This window comes from Notothenia rossii (genome assembly GCF_949606895.1).
Source record: "Notothenia rossii genome assembly, chromosome: 7".
NCBI lineage: Eukaryota > Metazoa > Chordata > Actinopteri > Perciformes > Nototheniidae > Notothenia > Notothenia rossii.
This window is the reverse complement of record NC_136905.1, coordinates 64,157,382-64,176,126: the sequence shown is the minus strand read 5'-3', so window position 1 is coordinate 64,176,126 and position 18,745 is coordinate 64,157,382. Positions and strand designations below refer to the sequence as shown.

Sequence of the window (18,745 nt, the reverse complement as noted above, 5' to 3'; positions counted from 1 at the left end):
ACATTTATTTATTTCATGGGACTTGTATTTCATAATGACACATTTATTTATTTCAAGAGACTTTTATTTCATAATGACACATTTATTTATTTCAGGGGACTTGTATTTCATAATGACACATTTATTTATTTCAGGTGACTTGTATTTCATAATGCCACATTTCAATTCCTTATAGGCAAATGAACGGCGCGTGGTTAGCGCACAGATCCAGACCAAAGCAACAGCACCACAACACTGACTCAATAGCTTTTGTTTCACACTCCAGTACTCTTAAGTGGTTTGCAAACTGCCAATAAACCAAACCAGTTCAAGAACCATTCTTGTGCTTTTCTTGTGCTTAACTGGTTATTCTCTGGTTCTGAGTCCAGAGCCAGATTCGGGCTACAACCGGATTTAGCTCTGGTTCTTCCTGTTTCAGCCGCAGCGGAGCGGCTCTAAACACCGAAAACCGGTTCTTAGCTGACCCCTCTTGGCTGCCCGGCAAGAACCAAGAACCACGCTCACGTCGGAAGGGGGCTAGATTAACCTGAGCCATAATAACAGCTTATGGCGAGTACGGAAAATGAAAGTTGTAACAAGCAGTAGCGCTGAGCAAAGTGAGAAGATCGTTCTTATTATACATCCATGGTGAATATCAGTTGAGAGCGGTTGAGAGCCGTTTCTGTGACTCCGCCCAATGCTGCTCTTCTGACAGGAACCGCTCTGACAGCTCACTCTAATCTCTACTTGGAAATAGCTAAAAGTCCTTCTGGAGGTAAGCAACACTACACAATTACACCCAGTCTGAGAGTAAAAGATTTCTCGAAGGTTCGTTTTGCTTTCTTACAACGTTAAGTTAATGTTAACGTAACCTTAAGTTTGTTAGGAGGCTATTCAGTGTTTCCCCTAGGATGGAGTCATAGCAGCGGTGCTAAGGCACGTGGGCCCAGCATAATGTGAGCGCGGAGCGCGTGGAATTTTTTAGTGTCTACGAAGTGTGCCCCGCCAATTTCTTTCTATGTGTCAGCACAAGAAAGGCTCTTGAGGCTAGTACCAGGGCCGGTTCTAGACAATTTGCTGCCCTAGGTGAGATTTTAGCTGACATTTTATATGTAAAGAATAAATAAAAAATCTCTACAAAAGACAAATACACTGCAAAAACAGAAACTTATTGACATAGGTAATAGACGTCAAAATGGCTTCAAATGTATTCAGTATTGTATAAACATGTTTGAATTGGGGGGTGGACGTCACATCCTCTAGGGGGGTCCGGGGGAAGGCCCCCCGGGAAGATATTTTTTTGAACATTTTACAGTAAAATGCTTCAATCTGGTGCACTTTGAGCACACAATTACTAGAGATCTGATCTTGGGGGTACAACTCTAAAACGCCCATATGAAAAAGATCGGTTTACATTTTAATAATCAAATAAGTATATGAACATAACCAATAACCTACCATAGCTAATAACAAATAAATGTAGCTTATTTTATTTTTGTTGTTCATTCATATCTTATTTTAACAAGTTAACATTTATTTATTTATGCATATTTTTGTATCTCTCCAACTTTAAATGATATTTTTGATTTACTGTCCTATAGTATACATTGGAATGATTTCAAACCTGTTTTTATTTATCCTAATAATTATAAAGGAGTGCCTTGGAAATATGTGTTTACATAATTTGTGGTCAAAACGTTTGAGACCCACTGAGATAACTTAGACTAAAATTAACTATCTAAATACTCAGAGAGTCCTTTACCTCACTGAGCCTCTCAGTCTGACAGGAGAGCTCTCCTACACCCTGGTTGTAGAAACATCTACTTCTTATATCCGTTAGCGCAGCTAGCACCAGATTCTAATAACAACAGCGCCGGTACCGGTGCGCCCTCTCCCTTGCTCGCTCTCTCGCTACCACGCTCGCACTTTGGCTGTGAGCCAAATAAGCCAACATCCCCCACTTTCATCACTTACAGCGCCCACCGTACAGGGCAAATTAAACGTGTAACCGGGGTGAAAAGGGTGTTACATTTACTTAATTATGAATGTTGTTACATCTAGGCCGAACATTTGGATGAGCGCCAACGGTCAAAAATGTTTTTTCCCTCCCAGAGCAGCGCCCCCCAGATCTGGCGCCCTAGGCGACCGCCTGTGTATTATGCCAGAAATTGTCCCTGCCTAGTACATACAGTGGCAATGTCTCAAGATTTAGCAAAAATACCCCTTACACCATACAGTAACACAAATACTACAAATCCACATAACAAACAATCAAAAATGAAAAAGGGTCGCCACTTATTATTATTTTAAGAAAAAAAAAAAAAGTAAAAAACAAAATTATTATTATTTTCATTTTTTTTGGTACCTTGCTGGCGCCCCCTAGCAGCGGTGCTCATATTTCAGCAGCGGCGCTGCGCCGCCACTATTTGTATATAGGGGAAACACTGGGCTATTGTTACGAGCTAGCTGTCTTAGCTAACAACAGTTAGCAGCTAACGTTTTCTGCAGTTTGTGTTGCCCCTGAAAAACGTGATGTAGTTATTTAAGGGTATGTTAAATTAACGTTATTTTACAAGTTGAGAGAGTTAAAGAGCACTTCCAGGTTAAAGACACCTGTGAATAAATGTGTAGGAAAATGATGAATACACTAGATTTTCAAAAAAATATACAGAAATATACACTACAGTGACATTTGGCGTCGTTTTTGTAAGAAATGTTCACTTCCGCATTAAAAAAGCCTCGGCACGTGACCTCCCGCGTGTGACGTAACATGGGGGAAACAAGGGGGAGAGCGGCCGGTGTAACTTATTAATAAACATGGATCCCAATGCTAGTTTCGACACAGAAGACACAGAAGAAGTTGAACATGAATATTCGAATGCATATGACGGACCACAACCTTATAATTATGAGCCTGCTAGGCGTCCAAGAGACCAGGAGCAGCCAAGGATTAGAAGAAATAACGGCCATCGGAGAGAAATTGAGCTGTGGTGTGAGGAGAACCAGTGGAGAACTGGGCAGCTATCTTGGTGAGTGACCGGCGTTAGCTACAGAATGTTAGCTAACGTCACATCACAACATTGTGAAGTTAGCTATCATATATCAGGCTATAACTAACGTAGCATTGATAATATAGTGACGCAGGGCACTCAAGTTTTGAACAGAGTTCAGAGTGAGATTTTGGCAGCGGTGTTTGGTACTCCAACTTCTGGCTCCCCTCAAAGTTCCCATGAAGCCCTCTGTATCGTGAATGTCAACGGGGGGGGGGGGGTGCTAGTGGAGTGCACGCGTCTCAAACAAGCCTAGTTTGTTTACAAAATTGCGGCGCGACTTGGTGGTACCCTGGAAAGAAATCTCTGCGTGAGAAACACAAGGTGTGGCGTGTGAGCGTGTGAATGGAGTGAAATGCGTGTGTCTCACGCCAAATGCGTGAGACTTGAGAGCTCTGGTAACGTTACTGGCAGGACTGTTGATACTGATCCATAACAGAAACTAATGCACAATTATCAGCCGTATCTCGCGTTACCTAATATAACTCCACACTACGGTGCTGTGTACCGGAGGGAAGACGCGAGATACGGCTGATACGTGACGATCTGGCGGAGAAAGGTTGTGGAGCCTCCGTTGATATGCCGTTGTAAATGGCTTGATGGAAAGCAGGTGTGTAGTCGGGGAGGGTGCACAGCTGATTGCAGCAGGTGAGTGGAGGTTGAGCCGGGAGCCAGGAGTGACAGCCACCACGCACACACAAACAACACAGACAGGGGGAAACAAACAAACACAAAGGAGATGGCTGGAGCAGTACAGCCACCACAGCGTTACCTAATGCAACTCCACACTACGTCTACGGTGCCGTGTACCGGAGGGGAGAGAGAGAGAGCAGCGAAGGGGGGGGAGAGAGAAGTAAAACGGTTTCCTGATAAAGCTGTGGAGAGTATGTGCTGCAGGGAGGTGGATGCACAACGCACCCAGGAACGAATGCTAGCTCCGGTCCTTTTTACTGTGGACTCAATGTCCTGACAGGCTGGTATTTGTGCAACCTGCACAAACACAATACTGCACCATGATTACGAATGGTGAAATACAATGTAAAACTACCGAAAAATACCAGCTCACTAAAACACAACCGCTCAACTCAACGCAACTACTAACTATACCCGCGGTCAGAGAGCGGAGATGTGTCCCCTGCGTGATGTAATATGACGCGTTTGACGTATGACCTTAAAAAAAAGCCGTTTTTAAGAGCAGAGCTCAAAATTGCTCCTTTCCCTCTGAATTCCTGCCCTTATGTCTCGTAAAACATATCAAATCCTACAATCCTACAAAAAAACCTGCAAGATGCTCTTTAAGTTGCGTTTAAAATCGTCAATGTAATGCACGTTAGAGGTTTTGTGTTGGACATGAAGTTAGCTAACGTTAGCTAACTACCAGGTTAAGCTGTACTTTCTGTGGCAGGTAGCTTAATACAAAGAGGGGTTTTGTGCTTCATTGCAAACTTTTCTTACAAATGTGTGTTAATCTACCTGAAACTGTAGGGACAGTTTGTTTCTACTCAACTACACAGATCATTGTTGAGGAGATGCAAAACACACTGTACATGAATTGGGTCCAACATATACCTTGAGTAATGTTACTTTGCTGCTAAAAATGAAACTTCATTACCAGATGAGGACATCACCAAAGTGTGTGAGCCTGTCAGGGGATTTGATCTTTTCTCTGCATGTCGTACACACTGCTCTCGTATTACTTATCTTGTAAAATGTAAGTCTCGCGCTCTTGTCATCGTTCAGGCTTTGCATTTGAACTCCTATGACTGGTTGCAGACTTGAAGGGAACGACTTCCTGGCCTTCCTGACATCCAGGAAAAAGTTGAGATTCTAATACATTTGAATGCCAAAAGCAAGTTATTGTTTTTAACTTTTAAAATATGATTGTTTTGGGGCAGTAGATACAGTGGGGCAAAAAAGTATTTAGTCAGCTACCAATTGTGCAAGTTCTCCCACTTAAAAAGATGAGAGAGGCCTGTCATTTTCATTCTAGATATACCTCAACTATGAGAGACAAAATGAGAAAAAAAATCCAGAAAATCACATTGTCTGATTTTTAAAGAATTTATTTGGAAATTATGGTGGAAAATAAGTATTTGGTCACCTACAAACAAACAAGATTTCTGGCTCTCACAGACCTGTAACTTCTTCTTTAAGAGCCTCCTCGGTCCTCCACTTGTTAACTGTATTAATGGCACCTGTTTGAACTCGTTATCAGTATAAAAGACACCTGTCCACAACCTCAAACAGTCACACTCCAAACTCCACTATGGCCAAGACCAAAGAGCTGTCAAAGGACACCAGAATTATTTTTTAGACCTGCACCAGGCTGGGAAGACTGAATCTGCAATAGGTAAGCAGCTTGGTGTGAAGAAATCAACTGTGGGAGCAATTATTAGAAAATGGAAGACATACAAGACCACTGATAATCTCCCTCGATCTGGGGCTCCACGCAAGATCTCACCCCGTGGGGTCAAAATGATCACAAGAACGGTGAGCAAAAATCCCAGAACCACACGGGGGGACCTAGTCAATGACCTGCAGAGAGCTGGGACCAAAGTAACAAAGGCTACCATCAGTAACACACTACGCCGCCAGGAACTCAAATCCTGCAGTGCCAGACGTGTCCCCCTGCTTAAACCAGTACATGTCGAGGCCCGTCTGAAGTTTGCTAGAGAGCATTTAGATGATCCAGAAGAGGATTGGGAGAATGTCATATGGTCAGATGAAACCAAAATATAACTTTTTGGTGAAAACTCAACTAGACGTGTTTGGAGGAGAAAGAATGCGGAGTTGCATGTTGCATCCAAAGAACACCATACCTACTGTGAAACATGGGGGTGGAAACATCATGCTTTGGGGCTGTTTTTCTGCAAAGGGACCAGGGGCCTCATTTATAAAGGGATATACGCTCAAAAAAGACGGGAAAACGTGCGGTCCTCCACGCAAACTCTAACCCATGCGTAGGCACTAAGCACAAAAACGGGAGAGACGAGAAACTGCGACACCGTTGGCAGAAGGAAGAATGGAGAGAAATATGTGGGAATAATACCATAAATAAACTGTTACCTCTCATTTATCATATATGAAGAATTCATTTTCAAACATTGATTAAAGCCAATCTTAAAATGATTTAACAAACGCCTGTTTGAGACTCCTCAGTGCACACAAAAACATAACTGGGAGAAATAAATAAATACGCATATGTTATTTAAAACCACCTCGAATATGTTGTGTTAATGTTATGACATGTTTTCTCATAAATGATGCGGAAAGCAGGAGGACAGAATTACGTCTAAACAGACGCCGTTTTGCATTTCTATAGGTTGTAGATACGAGCATGGTTTTATATATGTTTAATACATGTTTAATCGTGTTTTATGCCGTTTGCCAAGACTTGATAAGTCGCTCGTAAAACACAGGAGGTATGGAAACTAAGAGCACCATATGTGGTAAATTGTACAGCTAATATAACACAACACATTAGTTGTGTTTCCTTTAACTGGTGGATATAGAGTTGCTGCGGGAGGGGGGGGGGGGGGGCGGTTGAGATGCACAGGCTGCAGTGCGCTGCGCACAGCTGATCGACAGCTGGGACACAAACCACCAAATACAAAAACATAATTCAGATCCAGTCGTCATGACTCCACTTCGGAGGGATTCCCCGATCATTTCTTACAGTTTCTCATCAAGGGGGGGTCTCCTGTCCCCGGTACAAACACACTGCCTGAGGAAGGCTATGTGTATTTTTTTTGTCATTAATGACAAATTAATGACTTATTTATTTATTTTGGTGACGATCCGACCTCCATGCTGCTACTCTGGTTCAAACTGCATCCACCAAACAATATGATTTATCTCGAGCTCCCCAAAATAACCAAAATCTGACACGGTGTGAGATGTTTTTTTTAGCTGTTCTGTCGTCATTTCCTGCGATCTTCTCCATGCAGTCAGTCAAAATGAATGAATTAATGTGCGTTTCTTTGACTATTTATAGGCAAATATGGGCGTTACGTGAAGCCCGCAAAAGCTGCACTGCATTTCGAGTCGGTTGTGATTTATAAAGGGAAACCGGCGTAGGAAGTGCCATACCCACTTTCCTCGCCGGTACGCAATGTTTGGTGAATCGGAAAGTGGCGGAAAATGTATGGACCTATTTTTCGGATTTCTACTACGTAAGCAACCTTTCCCACGTCAATCCTACGCACGGCGTTATACATGAGGCCCCAGGACGACTGATCAGTGTAAAGGAAAGAATGAATGGGCCCATGTATCGTGAGATTTTGAGTGACAACCTCCTTCCATCAGCAAGGGCATTGAAGATGAAACGTGGCTGGGTCTTTCAGCATGACAATGATCCCAAACACACCGCCCGGGCAACGAAGGAGTGGCTTCGTAAGAAGCATTTCAAGGTCCTGGAGAGGCCTAGCCAGTCTCCAGATCTCAACCCCATAGAAAATCTTTGGAGGGAGTTGAAAGTCCGTGTTGCCCAGCGACAGCCCCAAAACATCATTGCTCTAGAGGAGATCTGCATGGAGGAATGGACCAAAATACCAGCAACAGTGTGTGAAAACCTTGTGCAGACTTACGGAAAACGTTTGACCTCTGTCATTGCCAACAAAGGGTATATAACAAAGTATTGAGATGAACTTTTGTTATTGACCAAATACTTATTTTCCACCATAATTAGCAAATAAATTCTTTAAAAATCAGACAATATGATTTTCTGGATTTTTTTTCTTCCTTCTAATTTTGTCTCATAGTTGAGGTGTACCTAGGATGAAAATGACAGGCCTCTCTCATCTTTTTAAGTGGGAGAACTTTCACAATTGGTGGCTGACTAAATACTTTTTTTCCCCACTGTATCTACTGGAAACAGTGGAGAGGGAGGAGATGATATGCAGCAAAAGGCCCAGCCGGATGGTTGCTGCTCCGTGTGGTACGTGTTAAATCAGGTAAAGCACTTTGGTACCCAGTTATTTATGGTATTGAGTTTGAATTTAGCCTTTGGAATGTAATTTCCAACAGTGCATTGTAAAGACTGAAAGATCTAAAGCTTGACATGATTTGGTCTTTTACTTAAGAGGATGTTTGTCCTCCTGTCTTCTCTTATTTCCTTATCTTTCTTTCAGGTGTAACATCTACCAATGGTTGTACATAACAGAGACCTCCTCCGCCTCTTTGCTGTCTTACTAGTCAATCCTTCTGATCAGGTCCTTTCCTAAATAGTGGTAAGTTTTACAGTTCAGTGTACGTTAATTTAGCAACTTACTGCTTTACCGGTGTTGAATAAACCCTATATTGCTAGTCATTTTATTAAAACTACGATTTGTAAACTTTTTGATTCCAATTACAATAATCTTTTTATTATAATTGTAAAACATATCTTAACATCCATCAGCACTCAGTACAACAAATCATCCAACACTAAATAGAATAAATCAGGACCTATTCATTTTCATACAGCAGCATGTTTTGATGTCATCAAGAGCCATTGAGTCTACCTTTTGTAGTCGGCCTCTTAGTATGTTTATAATTTCTTTGTCTCTGAACATTCCAATAATAAAAAATTTTTTAATTGTTGATATTGTTTTGTTCTTTATTTTGTTGTGAGAATAACTTGTTGTTTCCATCATTACTATTATTAAAAATGTTTTCTTTGTTTTCTTTATTTATCGCTGCAGAAAGGATCATGCCAGCCCACATCAAACACCTGATCAAGAACTTGTGAATCTCACTGCTGCGAATAATCAATTATTATTCGCCAGGGCTGTCCGATTTTCGCCAGTTTCTGGCATCCCTCGTCTGAAGCTCGGGCTGGACCGTGCCGTCCTGCAGAGCATGAGTGGGAACAAAGAAGGCAACAACAACGGGGTGAGAAAAAGAAAATCTGTCATATTTCTAGATGCCAAGTCATTCTTGGGTCAGTCGCTGTTGCAGTTCTCTTAGTTTATTTTAGAAAATAGTTTTCTAAATCCACTTGAGTAAATGTCTCTCTGCGTCGCCTTTAGCCGGTCCAGCAGTTCTCCAAGAAGGAGCCTCGAGGACCTGCTGAGGAAAGGAGCCTACGCCACCATCATGGAAGAGAACGACGAAGGCAATCGCTTCTGCTAGGAGGACATCGACCAGATCCTGCAGCGAAGAGCCACCATCATCACCATCACCAGGTCTGTTGTTAGCAGCACTAGCCACTTGCTCTTAGTGAGATACCAAGTACTTGGTTATTTGAAATGTAATATTGATGATTTCATAATTAAAACTAGGGATGGGCACCGGGTCCCTGTATTTAACGGGGCCCCGGGGCTGAATTATTAAAGACCGCGGTACCGTTAAGCTCCAACGTCATCGATGTTTTTATCGGTACTGGAGACATTTAAAAAATAGATGTCGTATGTATTATATCTACATAAACATTATATCGCAGTCTTACTGTCGCCAACTCCGTTTCTAATATGCAATAAGACTACAAAGTGCGTCTATGATTTATTTTCGATCTTTCCAATCCAGACGAGAGATCTCTCTCCCCGGTCGGTGTGCGAGGGGGTGGGGCAGTTTACACACACAACCTGCTACATGCATGCAACACACACACACACACACACAAGTGCGCACACACACATGGCGGAGAGAACTAAGTGCCCTGAGGGTAGTTATGTTACCAGTCTTGAGCATGGATGTATAATAAGAACTGGATACAGCGTGGGAGGAGGGGTCTCGTTCTTCCCTATGAGAGCTGCTCATTGGCGCATGAAGTCAAAATGGCCCAACTTTTGAGAGAGCGAAACGTCAGATTACCCGTCATGCCTGGCTGTCAGAGCAGAAGAACCCGTTTGTGCGCTCACAGAGCATGCGCCCCTTAAGCCCCGCCCCCCGAGCACCCACTCTCGGCTCACGAGAAAGAATGGAGAGAGAATATAAATCTAGATTTGGCTTTTAGTGCATTTTACAACTTTAAGGACCGAATGTATCTAATAAGGGCTGTACAATAGTTCATACTGGGCAGTTTATTTAGTTTCAAAAAAATTATCCACCGATTTACAGATGTCTCTTTCCCAATGTTAGTCAATGGGAAAAAGTATTTCTGGGCCGGTCGACGTCACAGACTGATAAGGAAATTGTAGTACCACCGTTTGGACACAACGAATATTTTCCTCAGAGTCCGGCGCACTTCCTGGGGGCTTGGTCTTGAGGTGGACAATTCTCGTTGCCAAAAGTGCAATGAGAGTTTAGCATGTAAGGGCGGTAACACGAGCTATTTGTCTAAACATTTAGCAAAAGTGCACCACATCCAGACGGAGAAATGCACCGGGTTTGACTGTCTTTCTAGTAGCTCTGTAGCCCCATCCACGAGTAACGTTTCCACGTCAGGTATATATTATGTATGCTAGCAGCAACACACAGAGTTAACTCAATGATACAAACATGGGTTAATGATTACAGGTAACTGAGTTATTTATTTTGTTAAAGTTTCAGCTATTCTGTTAGCAGTTTTATCATCACATAATTTAATACGATTTGTTAAAACATTGTTGTTTCTTATTTTCAGTTTGCTTCAAGCAGTGGCTGTACGAGAAAGACGTGGAGGACCAAGAAATGCTGGACAGATTGGCAAAGACCGGAAGATACATAACAGAGAAGATAATGGATATTAACAAGAAAAATAAAAAACATTTTTATAATTTCTTTGCTGCTGTTTACATTTTGAAATTATATTTCTTATTTTTAAATCAAATGCATCTATTTTAGATGATATATTTATTTAGATGTAGGTTTTTTTTTTTGTATTAAGTATCATTTATTAAATAAAAATACTGTTATGACAGTATACAATGTCTTTATTTTGATAGTTACCAGAATACATTGTATATTTAATACTATAAGCTGGTGATAGATAAATGCTGGTCTGCTGGTATGCCTGCAAGACCAGCATATGTTATGTTTTGGTCACCAGCATGATCCACCAGCATGGACCAGCATGATCCAGCATGCTGGTCCATGCTGGTGGATCATGCTGGTCCATGCTGGTGACCAAAACACAACATATGCTGGTCCATGCTGGTCCATGCTGGTTTTTTCAGCAGGAACGCAACCACACACTTTTAAAAAAATAACACACTTTATAAAGTCAGGCAACACTAACCAGGCTTCGTGTGATTCTGTTTATTTGTACCTTACTTTGACCATCCGTTCACTGTCATTGATCATTGTGGAGAGCAGGCAGAAGTGTTGTTTTGTATTATAGTAGCTATCAGATGGATTCAATACATGGGCTGCACAGGTTGTGCTGTCGGACTATCACAAGTAGAATCATAATGAAAAGGTAAAAAACGGCTTATGCCACAATAGGATAGCAACAAGTAGTCAAGATAGTCAGTTTAGCTTTGGTTGCTGTTGCATAACTGCGGTCAACTCAGCCGTCTCTCGCGTTCGCTTGGTCAAATCAGCAGCTATTCATTTTTGAGTGCGCAATTAATAGTGCCTTTATGGTAATCGCTGTACAACAGTCAAATAAAGCATGTTTTTTTCTGCTTTATTTGTAATACAAGTCATTTGTACTATAAGTTCTTAATAAAACTGACACTGTTTGACTCAGTCCTAGTTTGATTCCTACAATAAAATGAAGTTTTTACTGTGTACTTTTTGGGCAATACTCTCTCAAAGTCCACTCCTGAGAACAAAATCATGCCACTTCTGCTTCCGCCTTATTTTCATTTAGTAGTTTGCCTTATTTTTATTCAGTAATCCTTCTCCACCTTTTTCTTCCTCTTCTCGAGTAGTCAGTGTGGTGCTGTTGCTTTGGTCTGGGTCTCTTGATCTGTGAGCTAACCACGCCCTGTTCATTTGCATATAAGGAATGGAAATGAGTCATTATGAAATACAAGTCACCTGAAATAAATAAATGTGTCATTATGAAATACAAGTCCCCTGAAATAAATAAACGTGTCATTATGAAATACAAGTCTCTTGAAATAAATAAATGTGTCATTATGAAATAAAAGTCTCTTGAAATAAATAAATGTGTCATTATGAAATAAAAGTCCAATGAAATAAATAAATGTGTATTTTAATGTACATGTATACATATTTATTTCCTCATTTATTTATTTCAGAATTTATTTCATAGGCATATTTATATATATATATATATATATATATATATATATATATATATATGTATTTAATTGTTTATGTATTTATTTAATTTTGGTTTGAATGGCATTCCAGTTTCCAACTTGCAGCGTTTCGGTTACACTAATTCGATTTACTGCTGTAACCAGGCAACCCAGTCTCACGGCATTTCGTGTTATAGTCACAACATTTAATCTATTTATTTGTGCTCACCAACACGATTTTCCCCTTTTTTTTCGTGTCACACAGAACGATTTTAAAAGCAATGTATTTCTATTGGTAGTAGGCTAGTAGTAGACCCGACCGGAGAAAAGTATGTGTTGCAGGCACGAAACACACTAGGCTTGTTTGAAACGAGCTACGGCTCGCCTCGAAAGTAGACGAGAATAGCCGATTGCAGCCATCGTCCATAACATACGCCTGCCACCATAACCCCACCACCACCATGGGCCACTCGATTTCACAACATTACCCTAACCCTAACCCTAATCCTAACACTCACACCAGATACTGGTGTGAGGACTGGTTTTCGGACCCCCCCCAGACCCCCCCAATAAAGCAAAATTGCACCTTTCAGAGTGGTCTTTTATTGTGGCCAGCCTAAGGCACACCTATGCAATAATTATGCTGTCTAATCAGCATCTTGATATGCCACACCTGTGAGGTGAGATGGATTATCTCGGCAAAGGAGAAGTGCTCACTATCACAGATTCTTTCAGATTTGTGAACAATATTTGAGAGAAATTGTTATTTTGTGTAAATAGAAAATGTTTTAGATCTTTGAGTTCATCTCATGAAAAATGGGAGCAAAAACAAAAGTGTTGCGTTTATATGTGTATATCATTCATAGCCTGAATTATACAACATTGTATACCAAAAAACATGGCGAAAATTTATATTTTAGGGCTGTTGACAGTATTTTCTGATTTATGGAGTGATAAAAAGAGATATCCAATATCCCTTCTGTAAAAGCCTTAGATACTAATATGACTACAAAATGAAACAAGAATTTTGAACCTGGCTTTATCCAAAGTTCAGATTTCGATTCCTGAAATGTGTTAAAATATGCACATATTTAATGAGATAATGGCTAATTAATTTGCATATTTAAACATGCTATTTCAGAAAACTTGTAATACAAAAAACAATTGCCTTATTGTAAGTAATTAACTGGAGAAATCTCTAGCTGATACCTTTAAGTTAAAACAATTACCCTATTCACCTGGGGTGTCTCGCCATAAGCAGTGGTTAAGTTCAATAATTAAATCTTCTTTAACAGTTATTGTCGACTGTATGCTTTCCAAAGCAGATAGTGAGTCATGTGCATATCACCACCCTATCTGACCTCTTCAACCTATTGCAGCCCAATAATTGCTGCTAGTATTTCTGCTGTATAAACTGATAAGTTATGTGACACTCGTTTTGAGATTGATATTTGGAATTCTGGTATACACATAAAAGTATCGATCCTATTGGCTCTAGTACCGATATTTTGAAACGTAACGTAATATCGGAAGTATCGATATTTTGGGATCGATCCGCCCACCCCTAAGCTCCAGAGCTAGCTGAAGCTACCAAGCTAAGCTAACATGCTCCCCATCTGCACACTGCCGTGGCATTTTACGTTTCTAAGTTAAGCGGACATGAAACTATTCAGCAAAACTATAAATAATAATCGAAGTTATTGAGTTTTTAGCATAATACTTCAGAATCTTAAAATCCCTTCACGTTTGTATGCAATTGTACTAAATTCAACACTGGAATCAAGCAAATTTTAATATGTTTGTATAACATTAGTTATTTATATTTTGATATCACTTAACTATACGTTTAATACATTTAAGTCAAGCTAAGGTACATGTGATGGTAGCTAGTTAGTGCTCTTACCTGTGAGGCCCCTCCAAACAGCATAATAACCAGACTGTATCATTAAAGATCGGGGGAAATCGTGTTGGTGAACACGAATCAATAGTTTAAAAATCGTGTTGGTGAACACGAAATGCCATGAGACAGGGTTGGTCATCCAGCAAAGATATGATCATGTTGGATATGTGTGTGAGAGCCAGGCAGTGAGTTCAGGAGAACACAAAGTTCCTAATAAATAATTGTTGCTGATAGAAATCTAAACTAATCTCATATGAAGACTGGCTGATTGCCTTGCTGGCAGATGACTGACTGGCAGAAGTGATGACTCTGCGTGGCCGACTGACTGATAGGGTTTATTTGCCTGCATTCCTCAGTGGATACCAGCAGGGTACAGTCTGACCCAGCGTGATAATCCCCTTGCTGCCAGGACCCCTAATCAGCTCTCCTTTGCCCCTGAAATGTGCTAGCTAATGGGGGAAGCCAACCTGACGCACAAAAGGAATGTATGTCCACACACAAACACATGCACACCCACTGAGGCGCCAACAACAGCAAAACATCCATATCTTCCTCAATGAAAGATATCATAGACAATATTCTACTTGGCCTGGCCACTATAGGGAATTCCCAGGATATTTAAGTTCAAGGTGTAAAAAATGCATTATTTAACTAACAAAGTGAGAATCGCTTTGGATACACAGCTAAATCAAAACATGTGCGCAAAGATTTTTATTGGGGGAATTCAACCTATGTAAAACATCTCTGAGGAGTGACGTGCTACAAATTATAATCTTTGAGGACTGCTGTTTGCCCCTGTTCTATGTTTGTGGCTAGTAGCTAATGCTACATAAATGCTTACATTAAATAGGTTAGCTAATAAACTAGGCTATAGCGACCTGTTGTAGAATTGTATAACGATGAGGTAAGCATGAAACCCCTTTTACATGAATGCATTAACTTTACTTAAAGCTATGAAGCGACTGTATTTGTTTCCAATTGAGCGACTTTGCTATGGGCCTATTTGTGAAGCTAATTCTGCTAGCTACTTCCATTGGGCAAGGAGCTAAAGGGGAATGTAACTGAGTACTTGCTCACAATATTCTTGTATGAAAAGTGCTAAACGATCAGTGTCCTCTTAATTTCCCTCATTTCTAATTGGGTGTCAAGTCTACATTAAACACTTCCAGCTAGGCAAATCTACAATTAGCATTACTTCTGTCGGCTAAGGAGGAGATGATGGCTCTGATGTTTTCTTCCTCAGAACAAAGGTGGAGAGTATGGAGAAGTCACACATCAGACCAGAGCTCGCGTTAACCGAAAATGTTTCGTCTATGACGATTTTCTTTAAACTATGACGTAAAAATCTGAAAGCAGTCCGTCATTTTGACAGATTAGAGTGCCCAGACATTTCAATGATTTGTACGGCAAAGTACGGTTTGGAAACTATATCATTTAATTTTTGGAGGGCATGCATAACACGACACCGGAGCAGGGAAACTTTTGCGCTGTTCCGAATTTGTTCTAATCTGTCAAAATGACAGACTGCTTTCAGATTTTTCCGTCATTGATAAACAAAATCCGTCATAGACGAAAAATATTTGGTTAACGCAACCACTCCCTCCGGGCGACGTTTGGGTCTACCTCAACCCTAAAGGTGGAGGTGCTGTGGACGCTAAATGCCGTAGCTAAACACCAATCCTACAACAGCAACGATGAAAGATTGTAGCCAAGGGAGCAGAGCTCAGAAGTTAGCTCTTGTCAGACATACACATAGACACACAGTCAGAGACACACACACACACACACACACACACACACACACACACACACACACACACACACACACACACACACACACACACACACACACACACACACTAGTTTTTGGCTAACACAGTTCTGTGAGCTGTTGTGTTCAGTCATCGTTCTTATGTTGAAAGTGAATACATTTACTTTGTAAGTAATTATGGGACGTATTTCTTATTTCATAGCAATTTTCCTTCATACTTTCTTGCCGCGAAATAGGTCTTAATTTCTATTCAAAGTGATCTTAAAAAGTTCTTAAAAAGTCTTAAATTTGAGTTGGTGAAAGCTGCAGGAACCCTGTAAACACAAACACATTTAGTGCAGTAATCCTTGCCCAGTTGGAATCCCATACTGCATAAAGGGTCTAACAAGAAACTATGAGGATGCTGCAATAAAACCCTTCAGCAGTGATCGCAAGCTACGGAGTCAAAGGAGTGGCTTCATTATCAAATTCCAGATGTTTAGATGAGCATACAATCTTGGTTATAAAAGACCCCTCTTGGATCTGAACCCCTCATAGTCACTGCGGCGCCAACGATGGCATCCAGTGCTTCCTTGTTAAAGCATGTCCGTCCATACAGTGAGACTAAGGAGAGTTATCTGGAATGAGCCCTAGGCTTAAGGGCCTCTAAATCATCACAGTAAAATGGTCTTTACAAGGTGTTGTTTCTCAGAAGATAAATGGATGGTCATATATCACCTAAAGGCATAATCACATGCTCCGGTGATTGGTTCCAATCGACAGAAAAGTGATAGTAACTATGTGAGAAATGTGAACGTTAAATTAACCCCTGAACACCTCTCCTCCCCTGGGCAGAGCTACACTGGCATTCTGTGTGATCACTTGACTCCATGCCAATGAAATAATGATGAAGGTGTATGTCAAATACATACTCAGCAAACCAAAAAAAGTGAAATCTCCTGTGTCCACGGTGCACAAGGCTTTCAAACCAGTAAACACATCATACAACTTTTTCATTGCAACATTTTCCTTTTCAAATACATCATTAAAAACATTACTTGTGTGCATTCCACTAGTGTGTGTCATGGCTCTGGCGTTACAGTATGCACACTTACAACTTGCATAATATATTACCAGGACATCTCACTGGAACAGAGCCATCATTAATGTTATCACTAACACCTGTCTTCACCACACATTCTGGCATTTTAATTCATACAGCATGAAAAACGGGACATCTGTGTTTTTGAGTTCTGCAGTGTGCTTTGAGATTGTTGGTGTACATGTAGGTGTACAGTACATTAACAATGTTGTTGTAGGCATGCAAAAACCTGCAAAAAAAAAGTAAAAGTTTGGATTTTACATTACATGTCACTTGTTGGACGCTTTTACACTAACATACACTCAATACTGTGGGCAGTCCCCACTGGAGCAATTGGGGGTGAAGTGTCTTGCCCTGGGACACAGCGGCATGCTGACTGCAGTGGGGATGGAACCAGTGCTCCCTTCACCCACTGCCACATAGCCTGGATGACATGTTGATATTATTTGGTTTCACTCTATCAATTATTAGCTATTTCCCCAAAAATACGTTTTCCTTTTGCACGCTCCTGCTGTAAACTATCCTAAAAAGGAACAGCTGCAGAGCCATGACTCACAGCATACAGTATGTCATTTGGAGGCAGAGACAGCTCACTGAGGACACCTAGTGGACAGGTGGTGTGCCAACACACCTGCAGCTGGGTCTGATCCTCTCCACCCTGCTCAGACAGATCCTGAGTCCAGATGTGTCCACACTGTGCCCAGATCCAGTTGGGTTCAAACCGTAGTTCACATCTGGCATTCGATTGTGTCTAAAATTGGTCTCGAGTGAAATATCAATTTGATTGAGTGATTTACATTGTGTAATGTCAAGTTCTGAAATTCCTTTCAGTGAACCTCTGTTAGCAACTGGCTCAAAGCCACACTCAAACTATACGAGAGGCAAGAGAACAGCCAAACCCAAAAAAGATAAGGTACCAGGTGCGTAAAAGGTAATGTCAACAGCTTGGAGTATGTGGTATAAGGGTAAATAAACATGTGCTGTGACAATAAGCAGGTATGGAGCCACAGTAAGATACACCCATCTAACCTTTTCAGATACCTGTGTTCTTTAATAAGTTGTATGCCTCACGGTGTGGAATAGACTGTTATTACTCTTCAACAATAATTGTAAGGCAACATCAGGCCTTGTTAATTTAATGTAATCTTAGTAAAAAATTAACAAATACATACTGCTGTGTGAGTGTGCAGGTGCTGCTCATTCTGCTGATTGGCTGCCTGACTCCTGATTGGTCCACCTGATGACATCAGCACTTTTTGAACCGCAGCAAGACAATCACTCTGCTTTGAATGTTCTGTGATCTGTGTTAGTGTTGTAGGCTTTTGGCAAGTTTACATTTGGTATTTTGAAGCACTAAAAGCAGTCGTAGAAGTGAGAAGCCCTTGTTTATGTGATTACTCAAGATTTTAGGAGCTTAGGTCAGAGGTTTTTTTTTTTTTAGGTAAATTGAGGGCTTCAGATTTTTTTCAGTTTTTTTGTTTTGACATCGCTCAAGTCCGAAGTTAAGCCAAACTGCTAATTAGATTTTTACATTGAGTTTTACATTGATTGATTGATTGATTGATTGATTGATTGATTGATTGACTCCTTCATTCTTCCTGACGGATTCGTTGTGTTGGGTAAGATTGAATATATTTTTGATGTTTTTTTATCAAGTATCTTGCCCAAGTACATGTTGACAACAGGGACTGGGAATCGAACAACTGACCCTCTGATTGGTACACGTCCATTTCATTCACAAGTGAAAAGTGAGCATGCACAGAGGCGGTCTAGTTTTTTCTAAAAGACGACCTCAGGCAGGTTTGCTCCAGTGCCATTAGCCTCAAAGGTCTTTGTACGTACAACAGTAGTTAA

General features: G+C 40.8%; 1 long non-coding RNA gene across 2 annotated transcripts; it reads left to right on the top strand.

Moving 5' to 3' along the window:
* Nucleotides 1–494: 494 nt before the first annotated feature.
* On the top strand, nt 495–10,661 carry LOC307012965. Of its 2 annotated transcripts, none has more exons than XR_013800794.1 (5): nt 495–754; nt 8,159–8,257; nt 8,711–8,900; nt 9,038–9,193; nt 10,573–10,661. It is a non-coding gene; the product is annotated as an uncharacterized lncRNA (long non-coding RNA). The 2 variants fall into 2 exon arrangements; XR_013800795.1 differs by lacking the exon at nt 495–754 and adding an exon at nt 7,874–7,981.
* Nucleotides 10,662–18,745: the final 8,084 nt, after the last annotated feature.